The sequence below is a fragment of the Canis lupus genome, chromosome 9 (genome assembly GCF_011100685.1).
Source record: "Canis lupus familiaris isolate Mischka breed German Shepherd chromosome 9, alternate assembly UU_Cfam_GSD_1.0, whole genome shotgun sequence".
Taxonomy (NCBI): Eukaryota; Metazoa; Chordata; class Mammalia; order Carnivora; family Canidae; genus Canis; species Canis lupus.
In genome coordinates, this window is record NC_049230.1 from 36,064,640 (window position 1) to 36,087,265 (window position 22,626).

Genomic DNA, 22,626 nt, shown 5'->3' on the forward strand with positions numbered 1-22,626 from the left:
AAATAAAAAAAAAAAAATTAAAAAAAAATGCAGCTGAGAGAATAAAATTTCTTTGGTCATTTTTTAAAAAACATTTTATTTATTTATTCATGAGAGACACAGGGAGAGAGAGAGAGGCAGAGACACAGGTAGAGGGAGAAACAAGTTCCATGCAGGGAGCCCGATGTGGGACTCGATCCCCGGGGACTCTAGGACCACACCCCGGGCCAAAGGCAGACGCTAAACCACTGAGCCACCGAGGGATCCCCTCTTTAGTCATTCCTAAAATATTTTGTCCAGGTTTAAAATGAAAATGAATTTTTGTCTAGAAAACCAGGGATTCAGTTCTGTGTTGGTAGGATTTGTGATAGGTAGAGCGTAATGACAAAGATCAGTTTAAAAAGATATTAATGTGGGGTGCCTGGGTGGCTCAGTTAAGTCAAGCGTCTGCCTTCTGCTCAGGTCATGATCCTCAGGGCCTGGGATCGAGCCTTTAGTTGTTGGGCTCCCTGCTTCTTCTTCTGCCCCTGTCCCTGCTCATGTTCCCTCTTCTTCCCTTTCTCTCTCTCAGATAAATAAAATCTTTAAAAAATTGATATAATGTTAGGAAGGTGAGAGGAAATTGGCTCTCTCAGATACTCTTGATTAGAATGTAAGTTGGTCCAAATCTTTAGGCTAACAATTTGGCAACATCTACTATTAATACTTAAAAGATACATACTCTTAAACTCTGCAATTCAGCTTCTGAAAATTCCATCTACAGATACACTCACATTTGTGAAGATGATATATGTGTTAGGATGTTAATTGCAACAATGTTTGTAATATTGAAATCCTTGAAGCAATCTAATGTTCATCAACTGGTGATTGGTTACTTATACATTAAATACACAAAATTGGCACATTATGTTAAAAAGAATAAGGTAGATCTATAAATGGATATGAAAAGCAATTTGAGTGAAAAAGAAATTGCAGATCAGACTATGAAAAAAAAGGTGTGTAGTGGGTATAGTTACAGAAAATTGGAATGATATACATCTCCAGGGAATGAGACAGAAAGTGTGACCTTTTACTTTATATATGCTTTTTTTTTACTTTTGGAAAATCTTTTTTTTTAATTTTAATTTTTATTATTTTATTTTTATTATTATTATTATTTAATTTTATGATAGTCACAGAGAGAGAGAGAGAGAGAGGCAGAGACACAGGCAGAGGGAGAAGCAGGCTCCATGCACCGGGAGCCCGATGTGGGATTCGATCCCAGGTCTCCAGGATCGCGCCCTGGGCCAAAGGCAGGTGCCAAACCGCTGCGCCACCCAGGGATCCCCCTTTAAAAAAAAAAAAAAAAACATAGAATATATACTATTTTCATTAAAAATAAAATGGTAAAGTTATATTTTCATTTACTCTAAAATACATGTATTTAAAAAATACAACACAGTAACCACATCCTCATATTGTGTCATTACAAGGCAAGAAGTATATAATACTGGGGGAAAAAAACAATTTTCTTACCGTATAGTCATGTTTCATACACTGTTGGCCCCATTTTGTGGCAGTCAAGTTATAGATAAATTAGGTGGTGTTGCATAGCTTCTTTATTGTATTGACCTCCCTGCCTATGACCTAAGCTTCTTTAGCAAGTCCTAAAATGACTCTATCCTACTCCTATGTTATTTCTTTGGGAGTACAAACTGAGGAACATTGTCATTTAGGTTGCTCAACTGGAAGTAGAAATTACATGGCAATCTCCCATGCTTTAAATTTTCATATGGACAAGTCTTTCACAGGCATGTAATTATAGTTAAAACAATGGTTCCCCAAGTGCAACCTAATGCTTAATGTCAGGTGGCTGGCCAACTCTTCAATAGATTAAGTGAAATACAATGAAAGTGAACAAACTAAATGATTAATAGAATTCCTTTCAGCATAAGTAGACTTTAGATTTTCTACATCATCAAACTTAAGTACTGTGTCAATTTTAAGTTATAGAGGGATATTTAACATTTGACTGCCTGATACTGTCTAATACAAACCAAAAGGCAGGTTTTAATCCCAGTTTAACACTTAAAATTCCCATCAGGCATAACTGTCTGCTTCACTGCCTTCAATAATATGCTTAATTTAACTCAGACAAAGGAGAAATACTATTTCCTAGCTTGCTATTTCAATTCACAATTTTGAGAAGTGTTTAATCCATGGTAAACTCTGTGATTGGTATGAAAATTTTTATGGCCCTATGGGAAGGCAGGCCTGAAACCATGGAGGAAATTTTAAAAGTTGTGTGTTACTACTGCTGTAAATCTTTCATTATAAAGTTTATAATCTATTCTTTCCTGAATATTTTATAATAATTTACTATCATGCCATAGATTAAGTCCAACTCTTAGTCCAACCTTTTTTTTTTTTTTTTTTTAAGATTTATTTACTCATGAGAGACATAGACATAAGCAGAGGGAGAAGTAGGCTTCCTAGACATAGGCAGGGGGAAACCTGATGCAGGACTTGAACCCAGGACCTCAGGATCACTACTTGAGACAGAGGTAGATGCTCAATCACTGAGCCACCCAGGCACCCCTTAGTCCTATCTTTTAAGCGGGCCAGGTACTACAAAGAGTTAAAACAATCTGCCTCCAATTCCTCTGTAAATCAAATGGGTAGATAATCACCCAGGCTTATCTTTTGTACACCAAGGTTCCTTTTAGGTATTATTTGGGATAGTAGTAATACTTAGGTATGCTGCAGTCGATCTCTTAGGGGGTCTTTTCCCCTTCAGCTGAGCCCTTAAGATTCACTTCCCATTAATTATGATAATCTAACTGCAGATGACAGAGTTGTTTTGTCTGGAGACTTCTGTCTATACCAAACTAATGATCTGGAAATTAAAGGCTTTGGAGTACATTCCCAACCCCTTCATTCATGACCTTTTAGTAATGAAACTAATCTGAGGTCTTAAAATTAACTGCCTCATGGTGAACTGGAAAGGGCAGCACAGTGACTAATGCCACGCTGCTAATCTGGTCTGCCAGGAAAGGTGAGTGGAGAAAACAAGAGTATTGCCTTCTTTCTCGATCGGGGCATATTCTAATCTGTTGGTTTTAGGAACTAAAATCCTTTTGCTAGCTCTGAATTACCTAACTGGCACCTCCCATCTAATCTCATCCAAATGGTTATTTTTGAAAGTTATTTCCTTATCCAAAAACTTTACATTGTGACTTTGAGGGTGAAGACTAACAAAAACAAATTGAATAACCTTAAAAGGCGAGGAATTGGAGTCAACTGTGTACCTACACACAGACACCTATGCACATATATGTGTGTCTGTGTACATATATACACTCACCAACCGTCTTGTGTAGGCAAAAATCCTTGTGTAACTCCCCCCAAACCTTTACTAATAGCCTACTGTTGATTAACCAGAACCTTGCCAGTAACAGTTAACACAGATATTGCGTGCTATAGGTATACTGTATTCTTAAAATAAGCTAGAGAAAAGAAAATGCTAAGAAAACCATAAGGAAAATATATTTACAGTACAATACTGTATTTATGGAAGAGAATTCACATACAAGAGGACCCATCCAGTTAAAATCTGTGCTCAAGGGTCAACTATACCACATCTATTCATCTGTCCATTGATGGACATTTGGGTTATTTCAACATTTTGGCTGCTGTGAATAATGGTCTATAAATGCCCTGCATAAATATGTCCCTGCATCCAATCCTTTTGGTACAAGTGGAATCTTGGGTCACATAGTAAATCTGGGGGATTCTGACACATAAAACAGAGACAAACCCAGAGGACATTGCGCTAAGTCAAATTAGCCAGACATGAAAGAATATATTCATACTGTATGAATCCACTCACGAGGTACTTTAAAAATGGTAAATTCTGTTGGTATTTTACCCCAGTAAGAAAAAATTTTTTTTTTGAAACGCAAGGATCTCTCCGTTGTTAAGCCTCACATCCCTGGTGGGGAGCAACTCTCGGGAGTCGCTACGCCTTTTGCACAGTAGCTTCCAGAGATTCTGCACAACAGGCAGGCTCACGGCCGGGAGGTGAGCTTGCGGACAGGAAACAAAACCTAGAGTAGTCAACGTGGGTGTGCAGGGGGGAAACGGATAACGTGAAAAGATACCCCAAACTTCCCACGAGGTTCATTTCCCTTAGGGATCTCCCCACCAGGATTAAGAACGCTTTCGTCACAGGAGATCCCTGAGAGGCTCTTTCCCTTCACGACTCCCTCCCAGCCAAAACTTACTATAACGTTATAGGAGTTTCTCCCCAGCCCGCCCCATCCTCACTGCACCCCTCACACCCCGGTTCCCTAAGATTCTACCCAAGATGGGGCCTGTCCAAGGACAGACCAACCGCCGGTCGCTCCGGCCCCGCCCATCAGACGCCAGAACGGGTGGGCGGGAGACTCAGCCCCTAACGCTCCGGAAGTCGCCCCCTCGGGTGGGCGGAGGCTCCCGGGCCCTGCGGCTCCGGATTGGCGGGAAGCGGGGATATGATGCGTTACGCGCGGGATCCGGCCACTCCCCTACGCTCCTGCGCGCCGAGAGCGCGGGGCGGGGCGGAGTGTGTGGCCCCTGGCGGCCATTACCCGGAACAATCCCCGGCCTCGGGTCAGGTGACCCTCGGCGGGGCCGGCGGGAGGGGGGAGGGGGAGGGAAGAGGGCGTGAGGAGGAAAGGGAAGGGAGGAGAGAGGAGAAGGGCGGAGTAGGAGGGAGGGGAAGGGGGCGGGGTGGGAGCGGGTCACGTGATTCGGCATGGAGGCGGCGGCGGCGGCCGGGAGGAGCTGCCGGGGCAGAAGCCGCACTTGTTAGTGTTGGGGGAGGCGGGGGCTGGGGGACGCCGACACCGTCACCCGGGGACGCCGAGTCGTGGGCGGGAGGGGGGTGGGGGCGAGATCAGGCTCCGACCCCCGGCCGAGGGGATGAGGGGAGCATGGGCGCCAAGGAGTCACGGATCGGATTCCTCAGCTACGAGGAGGCGCTGAGGAGAGGTGAGGGGGGAGGGGTCTGGGCGAGCTGTGGGGGAGGCCAGCGACGGGCTGCCCCGAGGGTGGGTGACCGGGGAAGGGGAGGGGAGGTTGAGGGCGTGGGGCGCCAGAGGCGGATGGGAAAGGAGGCCAGCGACGGGGAATGTAACTGGGGGAGAAGGGTCGGGTGGGAGCGGTGTTTGGGAATTGGGACCGTATGGGAGAGGGAGCAGCAGCTTTCCCAGACAGACGGGTATCTGGCGCTGGTTGGGAAATGCCCGTGCTCTTTGGTGGCGTTGTTATGCTGGATGTGTCCAGGGAGGTCTTCCTCTCCCTCCTTTCTTGGGTGGCACCAGCCCTTCCAGCCTCCCTCATCCTTTACTGCCATTTTCTCCTATCACTCCATAAACCCCGACAACATCCTAAGCTTGTCCCCAGCAGCCTTGGTCAAGGAAGGGAGAGGGGAGGCGGCTGCACAGCCGTCTTCTCTGTCTGCTACTGACAGCCCCTTCCAATTGCGAAGTCTCCGCCTTTTCCGAGGGCCTCTGCCAGCCTCTAGGGGGGCAGTCATCGTGCACTCTTGCCACCCGCCTCACCCCTCGAGCGACTGACTTTGATAAGAACGACCTCAAATTAAGTTGCATTGGAGGTGAGATGAGACTGGACAGCTGGTGTTGCCACAAGACCTTGTCTTAGATTTCCTCTCCTTAGACGTTGGCCAGAGCCTTACATTGCACTTGATCCCCAGTTCTCGCCCCCTCCTCCCGGTAAAATGGCATATTCGGAAACCCAACATTCTGATATTGTGTTATAGCTCCCTTTAGAGACCGGCCCTGCTGCCAGTCCTCGCCTGCTGCTTACTGGCTCTGATGCACAGTGTTAACAGCCCCAACCCCCTACCACTTACTCTGATACTGCTGTCCGTGATCACTAAAGCACACGCTAACTGGAAGTGCCTATTGCATGCAGTTTATGGCCGGAATGTGACTTAATTTTTCATGACGGGATTGGAGTATGTGTGTATGTATGTATTTCTTTTCGGACATTTAATGGATCTTCTCTGTAAGAAGTGAAACATTTAAGCAGGTTGGATGCTTGGCATTATTGTTAACAGGTTTGTAAGTCAAGAAACCAGCCATGCTCCAGGTGATAGTTTCAGTAGCTAAGGATATAAAAATAAAAACTGGATTAAAAGACAGGCATTCAAAATGAGGATTTAGTAAGTGACCTCTTGTTGATATGTAGGAAAAAATATAAATTCAGAGGGACATCACCGGAAAATAGGTACAGAATTTAGGTGTATTCATTGTGGCCTGACCAGAATAACAAAAATATGCTCTTTATATCTTTTTTTTTTTTTTCTACAGAACAGTGTAATGATTGTTCCTATGGACAATATCACTTGAACTTTTTTCTCAATATGAGAAATATTCCAAATTCTTGATGTGTTTCCAGCTTTAGTAGGCTAGTCATTTCCGGGATGCTGTCGAGCCTGACAGGTCTGGGCTCAATTAGGCAATGGCTTACATGGCATGAAAGAGGACATCAGTCAGATTGGTTTACAGCTTCATGGTTCAGAAATGTTCAGTTTCTTAAGTTTGGGGGTGATGTAGCTGGCATTAAGGGAATTCTAAAATTTAACTTTTATTAAACTACCTTGCTTACTCTCGTATCAAACTAAGATGTTAGCACCTTTGTAAATATAAATGAAATTAATAGTTGGTGCATTTTAAACTGCTTTAATTGAAGGTCTTTGCTCAATTTATTAAATTGAATTTTAAAAAGAATATTTGAAGAGGTGGCAAAAATATTTGTTAAAACCTTTTTAAACTATTCTTGGGATAAGTTTATGTTTTATCAGTTTTACCCCAGAGGAAAATAAAAGCAAGAGAGAAGCTTGTTGATAAATAGTATTTCTAGATATAAACCAGGAGCTTTTTAAAAAAAGTGGATAATTTTTTGAACCTACTGTTTACTGTAGTAAATATCAGACTTTATTTATTTTTAAAGATTTTACTTTTTTGTGAGAGCGTGCACACGTGATGGGGACAGGCGAGAGGGACAGAGGAAGAAGGAGAAGGGGACTTACTGCTGAGCAGGACCCTAGGGTCATGACCCAAGCTGAAGGCAGACACTTAACTGAGCCACCCAGATGCAGGGTGGCTTATAGAATTTTTAGTTTTTTAAGATTTTATTCTCTTGAGAGAGTGAGCACCAGAGGGGGGAGGGGCAGAGGGAAAGGGAGAAGCAAAGCTGACTTAGCTGTGATCAGGGAGTCTGACTCAGTGTTCTCCAGGCTTGATCCCAGGAACCTGTAATCATGACCTCAGCCTAAGGCAGATGCTTAACTGACTGAGCTACCTAGGGACTCCAACTATAGAATTTCTTTTACTAAGATAATAGAAAGATTTTTTTTTTTAAAGATTTATTTATTATAGAGAGAGAGAGGCAGAGACACAGGCAGAGGGAGAAGCAGGCTCCATACCGGGAGCCCGATGCGGAATTCGATCCCGGGACTCCAGGATTGTGCCCTGGGCCACAGGCAGGTGCCAAACCGCTGAGCCACCCAGGGATCCCCTATAGAAGGAATTTATATAAAGCTTATGATAGAGCTAAAAAATGGTTTGGGAAATTTGAGGGAAATGTGAAGAATCTAAGTAGGTACTGAAACCTCTGGTAAGTAATTAAGACTTACCAGGTGAATGTAAGGTGAATGGGGGTGGAGGATAGGGAGGGGATTGGACACATTGTAGGTTATGTGAATCACTATACAAGTAAAAAGCTTGATAAACTACTGAAATACCTATCCCCTTGGCTTTATTTGAAATTATTAAGCAGTAAATAATGCCCAACCGTAATTAGGTAGTATTAAAAAAAATAGTCAACCATATATTACTGGAAACAGACATGGAATTCCGGGCAGTTTATCTTCTAAAATGGAGCCTTGGAAATGGAGTGTTCTGTTAATGACAAATAAGGCTTACTGGTCCTAAGTGAAGGGCAGTCTGGTGACTTCTCATTTACATTGCAGAAGCTCTAGAAATTAGGAAGATTGGTATTGTATGCCATTTTGGCTAGACTATGTCAGTTATGTAAACATTAATAGTTTTCTTTTTTTTAAATTTTTATTTATTTATGATAGTCACAGAGAGAGAGAGAGAGAGAGAGAGGCAGAGACACAGGCAGAGGGAGAAGCAGGCTCCATGCACCGGGAGCCCGATGCGGGATTCGATCCTGGGTCTCCAGGATTGCGCCCTGGGCCAAAGGCAGGAGCCAAACTGCTGCGCCACCCAGGGATCCCCATATTAATGGGGATTAATTAAATAATTAATAGACAACTATTAAGTTTTCTGAAAGCATACCTTAAAATTTTTTTTTTAAGGTAGACATATTAGCAGTAGCTTTTATTTTTGGTATCTCTGTATATATCTGTCATGTCTTGTATGAACAGAAATAGGCTGTTCCTTGAAGGCTTGGCCCTTGCTTAGATTGCATGTATTTCCTCAAGTTTGTCTACTGTACTTCATGGGTCCTGAGAATTTTAGCAGCTATGTTCATCTGTTTACTTCACTTCCTCTTGCATCTAAGTTTGTGGCTTGTGTATTCCTAAAAATATATTCTAAATGCTTGGAACATAGCATTAAAAAAAAATTGAATGAAAGATGAGTTGCAGTTTAGAGTATTTCAGAACTCCAAGAAACCTTAAAAACCTCCAGTTCTTTAGTTCTTCTCTCCTTTTCATCATTCTGGAAACAGAATTATAAGGCTTTATTTTCTTCCCCCCAAGAATTGGCTGAATTGAAATTGTCCTTAGCTTTTAAACTGTGTTAATAAAATATAGTGGGTGAATTTCTTCTAATCCCTTTAAGAAAAATTTGGCACTTAAATTAGACTAAGTATAAGTAGTTGGGTGATGAAATATAGCATGTCAGAAATTATGCTGTGGTTTAATGTTTTTGAGTGCTCCTTTGCTCATTCATCCAGCAAATTTTTACTGAGTGCTGCCTATGACTTAGGCATCAAAGAAACAAGGATGGCTTACTCTCTGTCATTGAGGGGTATAAGCTGGGCAGTCCAATGAAGTGTGTATACCTCAGGGTGTATTCAGGACTATCCATGGGATGTAGGAATAAAATAGTAAAACTTCTTTTTAAAGTTCTATTATTTATATATTTGATAATGGACAATATTTTCAAAAAGTAATATATATATTGTTTATAAATGATCAGCATATAGTATGTAAATGCCACAGTGCTATATATAGAAGGAAGTGCTATAGGGATGTAGAGTGGGTGTTGGTGTATTGGCCTGAAAGTGCCTAACACTACTCATTTTTTAGTATGTGCTTAATAATTGTGTTAAAGAACTTAATTTCATCATCACTTAAAGGTCGTTGTGTTTGGGATCCCTGGGTGGCTCAGCGGCTTGGTGCCTGCCTTTGGCACAGGGCGCGATCCTGGCGTCCCGGGATCGAGGGCTCCCGGCATGGAGCCTGCTTCTCCCTCTGCCTGTGTCTTTGCCTCTCTCTCTCTCTCTATGCCTATCATGAATAAATGAAAAATTAAAAAATCTTAAAAAAAAAAAAGGTCGTTGTCTTTGCTAGTGGGATAATTAAGTATGTAATAGTTGAAGATTCCAGTAGTTTTTTTTTCACTTATTATCCACCAGCCCTCATATGTCAATGTTTTGACTCCCCAACCAAAATTTTATTCACCAAGTTTCATAGGTATTAATATTAAAATTTTACTGATATTACACTGCCTATGATGTGAGGTTAGCTGGTTTAGCATAATATATTGTTGTATAAATGAAAATTTGATTTCATAGTTGGTACCTTCTGGTATGCACTATTCTCACTTATTTGCCTTCGTTTGAATTTATTAAATATACCAGTCAGCTTTCTTGCATTAGGGTGAAATTGCAGGTTTTTGGTTAAGCCATTTACACGTATACCTAACCAGCTGTTATTATACGTAAAGAGAAAAATCGGGCAATTTTAAGTTAGTCTGCTTATATGTAGTCACCTAAATAATCACACAGGTGATGTTCTTCATAATTTCCAGTTTGACACTCCGTACGGAGTGTTCATGACAAAGCAGAGATAAATACACCAATGAACCCTGGATTTGGGGAGGATGAACAGAATGAGGTGACATCACTTGATGGTTAATGGCCTCCCCATTTACCAAACTGGACAGCTGTTGTTTGTTTTTTCTTGTTCATTGTTTGTCTTTGTGCTTGGTTAGAGAGACTTCACAGTGACAGCATTCAGGGTTGCCTTCCAGAAAGATGTGTAAGTACCTAGAGTTGGGAATGTGGTGACCAACCAATCGTGAGATGTTTTCTCAGGAGAAAGAGAAGATTTTAGGCATTTGATTGCATGGTAGGTCACAGGAAAAGTTAGAGAAGTGATTATTATTCTTGCTGTGACTGTAGGAAATCCATTTTTGGATTTGAAGTACTAGAGATTAATGCTGAGAGCTGGATTAGAAGCTTTGATGTTAAGCTGCAGAGGTGGAGAGATTTTATTTATGAATTAAAAGTTGGTGCTTTGATTTGGGACAACATAGATAGAGCTAGAGGGTATTATGCTAAATGAAACAAGTCAGAGAAAGGCAAATACCATATGATTTCATTTATGTGTAGAACTTAAAAAACAAGTGAGTAAACCAACAGCAACAAAGAACAATAGATTCATAAATACAGAGAACAAATTAGTGGTTGCCAGAGAGGAGAAAGGTGGGGGAATGGGTGAAATAGGTGAAGGAGATTAAGAGGTACAAACTCCAGTTATAAAATAATTAAGTCATGGGGATGGAAAGTACAGCATAGAGAATATAGTCGATATTGTAATAGCTTTGTATAGTGGCAGATGTTAACTACAGTAATCATGGTGACCATTTTGTAACGTATGTAATTGTCAAGTCACCTAAAACTAATATAATGTATGTCACCTATTCTCTGATTTAAAAAATGGTTGATGGGGCAGCCCGGGTGGCTCAGCAGTTTGGCACTGCCTTCAGCCCAGGGGAGGATCCTGGAGTCCCGGGATTGAGTCCAGCGTCGGGCTCCCTGCATGGAGTCTGCTTCTCCCTCTGCGGGTGTCTCTGCCTCTCTTTCTGTCTCTCAAGAATGAATTAAAAAAAAAAAAAAAAAAAAAAGGTTGATGGTCTGATAAGTACTAAGTACTTAGAAGACTTAAAATGGAACTGAGAGTTCTATTCATATAGTATCCAGAAAACATGGCTTCTTTGTTTAGGGCTTGTTTATGCTTCTGCTTTTACCTTTTGGGCTTGATGATAAATGTGTTTAAATTGAGCCAGTCTAAGGGTGCCTGGAGGGTGCAGTCCTAGGAGCATGTGACTCTTGATTTCAGGGTTGTGAGTTCAAAGCCCATGTTGGGTGTAGAATACCTCAATAAATAAACAAGATCTGCTTTAAAAAAAATAAATAAATTGATCTGTTCCACCTTTTTACTGTATGCTAATCAATTATCTTCTTTCTCTTATCTAATAATAAAGATCTCTTGGAAGTCAAGAATGGATAATTAATTACTGACAAAAGCCTGATAAAACCAGTATAGTATTTACTGTTAAAGTCAGAGACCTATCTATTAGAAGATCTATTCAAAGATGAAGGCCTTCTTTAACACCCTTCTTTATTAGGGATTTAGTATTCATTAACATAAGGCTCTTTTTATTTCAGGGAAAATCTCAAGTTTATCATTATTTTGTAAACAAGGTTGGAGTCCTTGATATCGGACTGCATTAAAGGAAAACTATGCTAAAGTGAAGTTTTACAGAGAAATTTTCCAGCTTCTCTTTCATTTCCATGAAGTTACATTGTCTCAGTATTGTAGCCCTAGAGAGAAAAGCCTTTTAAGGCTTCTTGTGGTTTCTTGCCTTTTTCTAATGACTCTTGAAAGACTAAAGAGGTTCTTTTATGAAAAGGACCCTTCTATCAAGCAGTCCTCCCCTGGTGTTTTTTCCACCTAAGTAAATGCTACCACTATTGGAACATAGTTGCTAAAACCAAGAATCTGTAGACTTGCTCAGTTCTTCCTTTTATTTTGCCATCTGACTTATCTTCTTATCCCCAGTGTGAGTCTGTCATCCAGTTCTGTTAGTTTGGTATCCAGTCTAGTCTGTTACCTTTGATTCACTTTCATTGCTACTACTTCTAGTCCCAGCTGCCATGGTCTCTTGCTAAGATACCATGCAGTGGTTTTCTAGTTCCACACAACAGCCAGTATAATCCTAAAATTCAAATCAGATCCTGTTATTCCTTTCCTCTCAGCCTGGAAAGGCTGCTTACAAATTTTCACAGGTCTGGCTCATCATTCTTCACACCTGAAGTCTGAACTCTTATGGTCTCAGTGAGGCCTTCTTTTATCTTTTATGAAGTGTTCTTCTGTCAGTATTGCACTATTCTGTATGGTTCATTTATAGCTTTTATCATAATATATAAATTAACATGTTTATTGTCAGACATGATGACGAATCTCCAGTGCCAGGATAGATGCAGTGCTGGGTATATTTTAAGTGCTAAGTGAATATTCGATGGCTGGGTGAATGTATAAATGTATAAATGTATAAATGATACAAAATTTGGAGAACTGCATAATGTTTGTAAGGTTGGAGGGTAAAGGATCAAGTAATAGGGAATGAGTAAACTAAGCAATGTATTGGTATCAAGATTTCTTTTCCTTTAATCAACTTTGAAAAATGTGCTAAAGGGATCTCTGGGTGGCTCAGTGGTTTAGCGCCTGCCTTGGGCCCAGGGCATGATCCTGGAGTCCCGGCATCTCTCTCTCTGTCTCTCTCATGAATAAATAAAAGCTTAAAAGAAAAAGAAAAATGTGCTAAAGATTTTGAATGAATGTTACATTAAAAATGTAAGAGCCTTAAATATAGTATGTAATTTTGTCTGTTCAGATATTTAGGTTAGATACCTAATAGTGTAAATTCCTGAGTAGACAGACATTAAGAGATTAGTATGGCATTAAGTATTATGTTCATGAACACTTGAGAAGTCTTTCAGTAAAATATTTAATAATTTTATTCATGAAATGATTTATTTTTACACAATGATCTTTATGTACTTTTCTTCAGTGGTGACAAGTATCATCTTACTGCCAAATGTAAGGTTACAGTTGGAAACTTGTTTGCTTAAATTGTTGTACAGCGTTACTTTGGAAGCTGATAATAATTTTCACATCAGCATACAAGTGCTCTCATTGTTTCTAAATAGTCCAGGTGATTTAAGAATAAATTTTAGGGGTATCTCGCTGGCTCAGTGCATAGAGGATGCAGCTCTTGACTCGAGCCCCACGTTGGGAATAGAGCTCACTAAGACAAACAAATAAATTTTACATATAGTTTATTTATTTATTTTTTTTGGCCCAAGATTCTTTTTATCTAATGTTTCCATGGCTAATGCTCCTCCCCCCACCTTTTTTTCCCCCAGTCTTTTAGTTTTAATTTTTATAGCAGTGATATATACACATAATTTAGAATCAAATGGTACTCCAGGGTTTGTAATGGAAACAGTAGTACTGTTATACTCTCTCCCTTTCCAGTTTTCCTCTGCTTACTGTCCAGTACTTTTAATATTTTAAATTTATTAATTTGGTTTTTACATTGTATTTCCACATAATACTTTTATAGTGATACTTTTTCTTTTTTTCCATTTAAGGAATATTTACTGGCATTCCACTGTTAAAGATTAGGATGTAGCTCTTAATTTCACTGCTACTCATCCTCTAAGTACACACATGTATGCTCTTTCTATAGTCCCATTTCCTCATATTGATACATGTATTTTAAAATTTTGGTTAGATCATTGTTCAGTTTTTATGCAGTTAGGTCTTTATAAATGCTTTTCACAGCTAAGCTGTTTAATATAGTAAGATTATTTTTCCTTTCCTGTATAATTGATTTCCTCCTAAATATTTCCTGTAATAATTGCCTTCTGTTTTTATTTGCTTAGGTTTCTTTTTACTGTAATTCAACTCCCAAAGTTCCCACCAATTGTTAAATCTTTCCATATGTTAATATACATCACATGCTTACTCCATTATGTTGGAAAATTTTCTTGGAACTTTTTGGCCTACTCCAATCTGTACCTATTGCCCCTGTGCTCGAAGCATAGCTGCCATCTTGGGATCTTCCTTCACCATTATCCTGGAGCTTTCCTTCACTATTCTGTGTTGGATCCCCTGTTCTCTGTATCCCTTGTTTCCTGTTTCTTGAATTACTATATTATTTTGATGGAACTCATCCTCTGGTAGCTTCCTAAAGAAGGGTTCATGGGAGGTAAAGGTTTAAGACCTTTACTCTTGAGCTCTTTTTCTTACTTTAAAATAATTCTTATATTTTTGTTCTGCTATTCAATTTCCAAGAGGCTCTCTGTTTTTTACCAAGTAATTGTTTTTGAAGTTCTTTTCAGTAATCCTTATACTTGATCTCTGGTCATGTGGGTCTTTTTTTTTTTTTTTTTAAAGATTTTATTTATTTATTCATATAAGACACATAGAGAGAGAGGCAGAGACACAGGCAGAGGGAGAAGCAGGCTCCATGCAGGGAGCCCGATGTGGGGCTCGATCCCGGGACTCCAGGATCATGCCCTGGGCCAAAGGCAGGCGCCAAACCGCCGAGCCACCCAGGGATTCCCTCATGTGGGTCTTAATGTAAGCCAAGGGCAGATTCATTGCATGGTCAGTTAGAAACTGACACATTGCCCTAGAATGCAGTTTTCCTGATCATGTACTACTAGACTATAAAACTCCATGAGGTGACAGCATGTCTGTTCTGTTCACTGCCATATTTCTAGCAACTGCACGTAATTTGCCCTATTTTAGCTACTCAATACATACCTGTTGAATGACTGAATTGCATATCAAAGCAATCTTTCCTAAAAATTAGATTAAACTTTTAGAAAAAAACTTGGTTCAGGATAAATGTTTGTGTGCTTATGAGTGTATGCCTTGAGGCTTAAAACTCATATTCTTATGTCTAGTATATTTATGTATTTATTTTTAAAAGATTTTATGTATTTATTCATGAGAGACACAGAGAGAGAGGCAGAGACACAGGCAGAGGGAGAAGCAGGCTCCACGCAGGGAGTCTGACGCGGGACCCGATCCCGGGTCTCCAGGATCAGGCCCTGGGCTGAAGGCAGTGCCAAACCACCGAGCCACCCAGGCTGCCCTATGTTTGTTTGTTTGTTTGTTTGTTTATTTATATGTACATATATTTAAATGCATCTTTTGCCTTTTAAGAATTGTATTAAAATCTTACTGTGTCATTTTTGGCTCTGCTTTAAAGTTGGTTTTGGAATCTATTGATGAGCAGCTGTGGTAGGAAGCTGTGGTAGGTTTAGAACAGTTGTTTGATTAATAAATTTGGTTTAGAAATTCTTTATGCAAGCACCAATAAATGAAATCTTCCACTGCGTGGAGTGTTACAGATCAGAAGTTGTCATTTGTCAGAGATGCTGAGGTAAGAATACCTCTTTATAGCTAATTATGGAAGGAGAACAAATTGCTTATTCTTTATAGGCTTAGAGGTATAGTAAGAAGTATTCAATGGTGGAAGCATTTTTTATCGTCATATCATTGGTACCATACAGATGTCAATTGAAGTTGACAGAAGATTGCCAAGCAAATATATTGAAATAATGAAAGAAATAGGATATCAACCGATTGAACAGTTGGTAGTAAATAACATCTCATAGAAAAAGGTGTCCTTTTGTGTGGAACATTTTTTTATGTTATTTCAGTAGAGTCCAAAGCTAAATGCAACTTAGATTTTTACAGACCTGCTTATATATTGTATATGAGTGATTTACCCATGGGCCCAACCCAGAAATCTGGTTATCAGTTGAGACTCTTTTCTTTTCTCTGTTCACATTTAATCAATCACAGTGTCCCTTTGGTGCTACCTTCTTACTATCTTCTGTTTCTTTTCTATCTTTAAAGTCATTACCTTAGAAAAGTCCTTCATCTGTCCTCTGGACTATTATTAGTCTCCTACCTTTTCAGTCCATTTTTTATATTTCCACTAGAATAACCTTTCTGAAATATACATCTGGTCATTTTACTCAGATGCTCCTCAGTGGAAGGTACCCAACACCCTGTAGTTTGAAGTCAGTCTTTAGTGTGGGAAGTCCTGGTAATTTCTGTGACTTGGCCTTTGCCTACTCTGTGCGCTGCTTCCCAGATCTTGGCATGCCTTCTTTTATTGCTTACATTCACTGGAGTGCACAAATGATGCTATATAGCTTGATGAAATTTTAGCTCTGTACGCAGGCAACCACCATGCATAAACCAAGGTAGAGAATGTTTCCAACACCCCAGTAAGCTTTCTTGCCCTCTTCCAGTTGATACTGCCCCTCAGGTAACCACTGTTCTGACTTCTGTCCCTATAAATTAGTTTTATCTATTTTTTCAGTCTTGTATAAATAAAATCATAGAATGTTTACTTTTCGTGTATGTGCATGGTGCATTTAAAAAAAATGGGATGTGAACTCATTTTTAAGACCAAATTTTAAGCCTTTTCTGTATGAAGTAAATTTCTGACAAGATAAGTAGTGTCTTGAAGTTAGGGCAAGTGTATTATTGTGGTGGCTGGCATGAAGTACATGCTTATTGATTAATTGACATACATCTTTATCCCTGAACTGTCTGCCTAACTGGATCCTCATCCATCAAAACTAAGCCCAGGCATCAGGTCCTCTCAGCAGCCTTCCCTGATATTGCTCCTACTTTTCCTCCCCTTCAATGCTGTACTGTAACCATACTTCTATTGTAGTGGTTATTCCACTGCATTACAGCTGCCAGTTTAATTGACTGTCTACTTTATATGAGTTCTGAAAACCTTGAGAATAACTCCGGGGCCTAGAAGGTAAATGACGGGGCTTATTAAAATGTTGATTGAATGAGTGGGACAACAGTGCTCTTTGAATAGAAAGAAAGCTGACAGAATAAAACTAATAGTAATAATCTGGTAAATTGTATTTTTACAGGATAAATTATAGTTGTTTCATGACCTTTATACAAATATTCCAAATGTTCCAGGAATATAAACATTTAAAATTTGGGTTAAAAAGAATACCTGCTGGCCCTAAACTAAAATTATCTGAATCCATGAAGCACTCAGTAGAAAATGTGAAGGAAAAAGGAAACACAATCTTGTATGCAATGACTCGTAGATTCGTAATTTGTTATAATTAGCAGCTTTGATTAAATTTAGTGCCGACATTTTGCAGATGAGCCTTGATTTGATTGGTTCTAAGACACTCAAATTTTTCATAAATAGCAAATACTTACTGGTGTGAATAGGAAAACATGGTAAAATCATGACAAATTCCATGCAATTTTTGGAACTTTTTCAAATAATTTGCGTAATTTAATATGTACTTCTACATAGCTTTTTTTTTTTTTTCTTTTGAGAGAGTGTGCATGTGCTGATTGAGGGTGGTGGCGATGGGGGACAGGCAGAGTGAGAGGGTGAGAGAAAGAATCCCAAGCAGCCCCATGCCCAGTATGGAGCTGGATGTCAGGCTCCATCTCACAGCCCTGAGATCATGACTTGAGCCAAAATCAAGAGTCAAGAGGCTTAACTGACTGAGCTACCTGGGTACCCCTCTGCCTAAAATGTTTAATCTCTTAAATTTGGGACAATTGGTTTGCTCTCTTCATTTTGTGTTTCTGTGATTTCTCTTATGTGGAGTGACTTTTTCTCTATCTTCATCTATTCTAATAATTTTATATTGTACAAAGTGGTGAACAGGAAAGATGAAGCTAGATTATGAAGGGTTCATTTTCATTTGATTTTACTTATCTTTCTGGACTTCTAGACTTTATCTAGATCTTACCTTCTCTGAAACATACCTGGACTATCCAGCACTTATCTCCTTTGAATTCCTATGACTCTTAGTTTGTATCCTTGGTATTTGAATATTTTTACATATACATGGTATTGTTTTATGTGTATTAATTTAATCTTCCCACTTGATTTTAAGTTTCTTGAGGAGGAATCTTTTTTTAAACCACTTTGCATTGTTTTAAGTACAAATAGGTATTCAGCATATGCTTGATGATGGAGAGAACCAGAACAGTTGTTGGTGCCTTTATATAATTGTGATGTGTTGTTTTTTATTTATTTTATTTAAAAATTTTTTTATTTTAAAAATATTTTTATTTTTTTATTCATGAGACACACACACACACAGGCAGAGACACAGGCAGAGGGAGAAGCAGGCTCCATGCAGGGAGCCCGATGTGGGACTCGATCCCAGGACCCCAGGATTACGCCCTGAGCCAAAGGCAGATGCTTAACTGCTGAGCCACCCAGACGTCCCGATGTGTTGCTTTTAAAAATTTTTTTTTAATTTTTATTTATTTATGATAGTCACACAGAGAGAAAGAGAGAGAGGCAGAGACACAGGCAGAGGGAGAAGCAGGCTCCATGCACCGGGAGCCCGATGTGGGATTCGATCCCGGGTCTCCAGGATCACGCCCTGGGCCAAAGGCAGGCGCCAAACCGCTGCGCCACCCAGGGATCCCCCGATGTGTTGCTTTTAAAAATCAATTAGTTTTCTTTTAAGATATATCTTTTAACTTTCATTTTCATGTTTTCTTCTAAATGTTTAACATGTGGCTCATATCTCAAACTCCCAATTTGTAAGTTTGTGGGAATGTGACTGAAAGTTAAAATTATAGGTCCAAGAGAACTGCATGGCATGGCAGTTCTATATGTGCTAGAAGAATTTATTAGGGGACGCCTGGGTGGCTCAGTGGCTGAGTGTCTGCCTTTGGCTCAGGGCATGATCCTGGGGTCCCAGGATCGAGTCCCATATCGGGCTCCCTGCGTGGAGCCTGCTTCTTCCTCTGCCTACATCTCTGCCTCTCTCTATATATATCTCTCATGAATAAATAAATGAAATAAAAAAAAGAATTTATTAGAAGTTAGACAATTGTAGATTGCAAAAGAATTTAGGAGAGTTTTGCTCATCTTTATGTATTTGTCAGTTTGAGGATGGGTGAATGCACCCAAGATGACAACTGCTTATCAGTATCTCTTGTGATTCTAATATTAACAAATAAGTAAATATGCCTTTTCTTATATATATGAGAGAAAAAGCAAAAATTGCACTAAATTATGATTTCTGACTGTATTTTCAACCATATATTTTAGTATTGTTATAAGGGGTTTGTGAAATATTTCATGTGAATTTTTGACTGATTCTCACAAGTTCAGGTATATACATACTTTTATTTTCTGGCTTTAGTTATTACTGTGGTAGATTATACATAAGATGAAATTTATTGTTTGAGCCATTTTACTATTCATTTTGTTTCTTTAAGATTTTACTTGTAAGTAATCTTTATACCCAGCATAGGGCTTGAACTCAAAACTCCGAGATCATGAGTTGTATGCTCTACTGACTGAGCCTGCCAGGTGCCCCTGAGCCATTTTAAATTGTATAATTCAGTGGCATTAAGTACATTCATGATGTGTGGTCATCGCCAATATTCATTTCTAGAACTTGCTTATTGTCCCTACCAGAAACTGTGTAATCCCTAAATAACTTCCCATTTTCTCTCCCCTCTTGCCAGTCCCTGGTAACCTCCATTCTACTTTTTTTCCTCTGAATTTGCCTATTTTAGGTACCTCATATAAGTAAAATCATACATTATTTATCCTTTTGTGTCTTTCCACTTAGCATGTTTTCAGGGTTCATCCATGTTGTAGCATGTAGCAGAATTTAATTCCTTCCTATACTGAGTAATGTGTGTATACCATATTTTGTTTATCCATTCATCTGTTACTATACATTTGGATCATTTCCCACCTTTTTGCTATTGTGAATAATGCTATTGTGGATATTGATAATACAAAGATCTGAGTCTCTGCTTTCAGTTCTTTTAAATGTATGCCTAGAAGTAGAATTGCTGGGTCATATGGTAACTTGATGTTTAACAGAGGAACTACCAAAATGTTTTCCAAAGTGGCTGCACTATTTTACACGCTTACCAGTCATGTATGAGGGTTATGATTTTTCTACATGCTTGCCTACACTTGTTATGTTTCTTATTTTAGCCATCCTGTGGTTGTGAAATAGTATCTCATTGTAGTTTTGATTTGTGTTTCCTTAATGGCTAGTGATGTTGAGCGTGTTTTCCTATCCTCAGTTATGTAAACCAAGTATATATTATATAGTAGTCTATTAAGTGTAAAGTAGCATTGTGTTTAAAAAAGGAATTTAAAAATATTTATTATTTATTCTGTAAAAATTTATTTATTTATTTTAGAGAGAGAGGGTGTGTACACTCGTGTAAGTGAGGGGGAGCAGAGCAGAGGGAGAGAATCTTCAAGCAGACTCCCTGCTGATTGTGGAGCCTGACTTGGGGCTTGATTCCCACCACCCATGAGATCTTGACCTGAGCCAAAACCAAGAGTCAGATACTTAACCAACTGAGCCATCCAGGGGCCCCTGAAAATACTTTATTAAAAAGAAAATGCTAATTATCACCCAAGCTCTTAGTGAGTCGTAATCTTTTTGCTGGTGGAGGTTCTTGCCTTGGTGTTGATTGTTGCCGATTGTTCAAGATCGTGGTTGCTAACGGTTGGGGTGGCTGTGGCAATTTCTTAAAATAAGATTGCAGTGAAGTTTTGCTGTATTGATTGATTCTTCCTTTCACAATTTCTCTGTGTGATGCTGTTTGGTAGCATTTTTCTTGCAGTAAAACTTCTTTCATAATTGGAAGTTGGTCTTCTTAAGCCCTGCTGCTGTTTTATTAACTAAGTTTATATTCTAAATCATTTATTGTCAGTTCAACGTTTTTTATAATTTATTATTATTATTTTTTAATTTATTATTTTTTAAAAAAATAATCTCTACAGCAATTGTGGGCCTCAGACTCATGACACAAAATCAAGAGTTGCATGCTCTTCTAACTTAGCCAGCCAGGCACCCCTCAATAGTGTTCACAGTATCTTCACGAGTTGTAGATTCCATCTCAAGAAACCACTTTCTTTGCTCATTTATAAAAATTAGCTCCTCACCTGTTAAACTTTTATCATGAGATTGTAGCAATTCAGTTAAATCTTCAGATTCCACTTCTTATTCCAGTTCTCTTGCTGTTTCCACCACATCTGCAGTTTCTCCACTGAACTCTTGAACCCCTCAAAGTCATCCATGAAGGTTGGAATCAACTTTCTTCAAACTCAGGTTAATGTTGATATTTTGATCTGTTCCCATGAACCACAAATATTCTTAATGGCATCTAAAATGATGAATCCTTTCTAGAAGGTTTTCAGTTTACTTTGCCCAGATTCATTAGAGGAATCACTTTTTGTGGCAACTATAGTCTTAGAAAATATGGTTTTTAGATTTTGCTTATTTTTTTAGAGAGAGCGAGAGCCTGAGCATAGGGGGCAGAGGGAGAGAGAGAATCTTAAGCAGGCTCCATGCCCAGCACACAGAGCCCAACATGGGGCTTGATCTCATGACCCTAAGATCAGGCACCCCATGAAATGTATCTATTAAAAAAAAAGACTTAAAAGTTAAAATTACTTCTTAACATGTGGGTGCAGAATGACTGTTGTGTTAGCAGGCATGAAAAGAAAATTAATCGCTTCTGTTTCCATCAGCACTCTTAGGTGACCAGGTCCATCATCCATGAACAGCCATATTTTGAAAGGAATCTCTTTTTCTGAGCAATAGGTCTCAACACTGGGCTTAAAATATTTGGGTAAATCATGTCGTAAATAGGTGTGTTGTCATCTAGGCTTTGTTCCATTTGTACAGCACAGGCAGTAGATTTAGTGTTAATTCTTAAGGACCCTGGGACTTTTCAAATGGTAAAATAGTATTGACTTCATCCTAAAGACCCCACTTGCATTAGCCCCTAACAAGAGAGGCATCCTGTCTTTTGAAGCTGAAGCCAGGCATGGACTTCTCCTCTCTAGCTATGAAAATCCTAGCTGACCTCTTTTTCCAGTATAATGTTTCATCTATGTTGAAAATCTGTTGTTTAGTGTAGCCACTCTCATTAATTATCTTAACTAGATCCTCTGGATAAATTTCTGCAACTTTTACATCAGCACTTTCTGCTTTACCTTGCATTTTATGTTACGGAGATTGCTTCTTTCCTTAACCCTCACAAACCAAACTCTGCTAGCTTCAGTCTTTTCTTCTACAGCTTCCTTACCTCTCTCAGCCTTTATGGAATTGAGAATTAGAACCTTACTCTGGGATTAGACTTTGGTTTAAGGGAATGCTGTGGCTGGTTTGATCTATCCAGATCATTCAAATTTTCTCTATATCAGCAATAAGATTGTTTCACTTTCTTGTCATTTGTGTGTTCACTACAATAGTGCTTTAATTTCCTTCAAGAACTTTTCATTTGCATTCACCATTTGGCAAACTTGCACAAGAGGTGTGGCTTTTGGCTTGTCTTAGCTTTTGACATGCCTTTGAAGATTAATCAGTAAGCTTAATAATTTCTAGTTTTTGACTCAAAGTGAGAGATGTAGGGCTCTCCCTTCACCTGAACACTTGAGGCTGTTGTAAGGTTATTAATTGGCCTAATTTCAATATTGTTTTTCCAGGAATAGGGAGGCCAAGGACAGGGAGAAAGACTAGGGGTGGCCA

General features: G+C 39.2%; 1 protein-coding gene and 1 long non-coding RNA gene across 3 annotated transcripts in view; one reads left to right on the plus strand and one right to left on the minus strand.

Annotated features, from left to right (window-relative positions):
* The window catches only part of USP32 (ubiquitin specific peptidase 32), a 217,917-nt gene that overhangs the window by 5,450 nt on the left and 189,841 nt on the right, over window positions 1-22,626 (plus strand). The gene's annotated exons all lie outside the window — the stretch shown is intronic.
* Window positions 1,604-4,451, minus strand: LOC119876652. The gene is made up of 2 exons (XR_005364635.1): window positions 4,320-4,451; window positions 1,604-4,064 (listed from the first exon to the last, which is right to left on the minus strand). It is a non-coding gene; the product is annotated as an uncharacterized LOC119876652 (long non-coding RNA).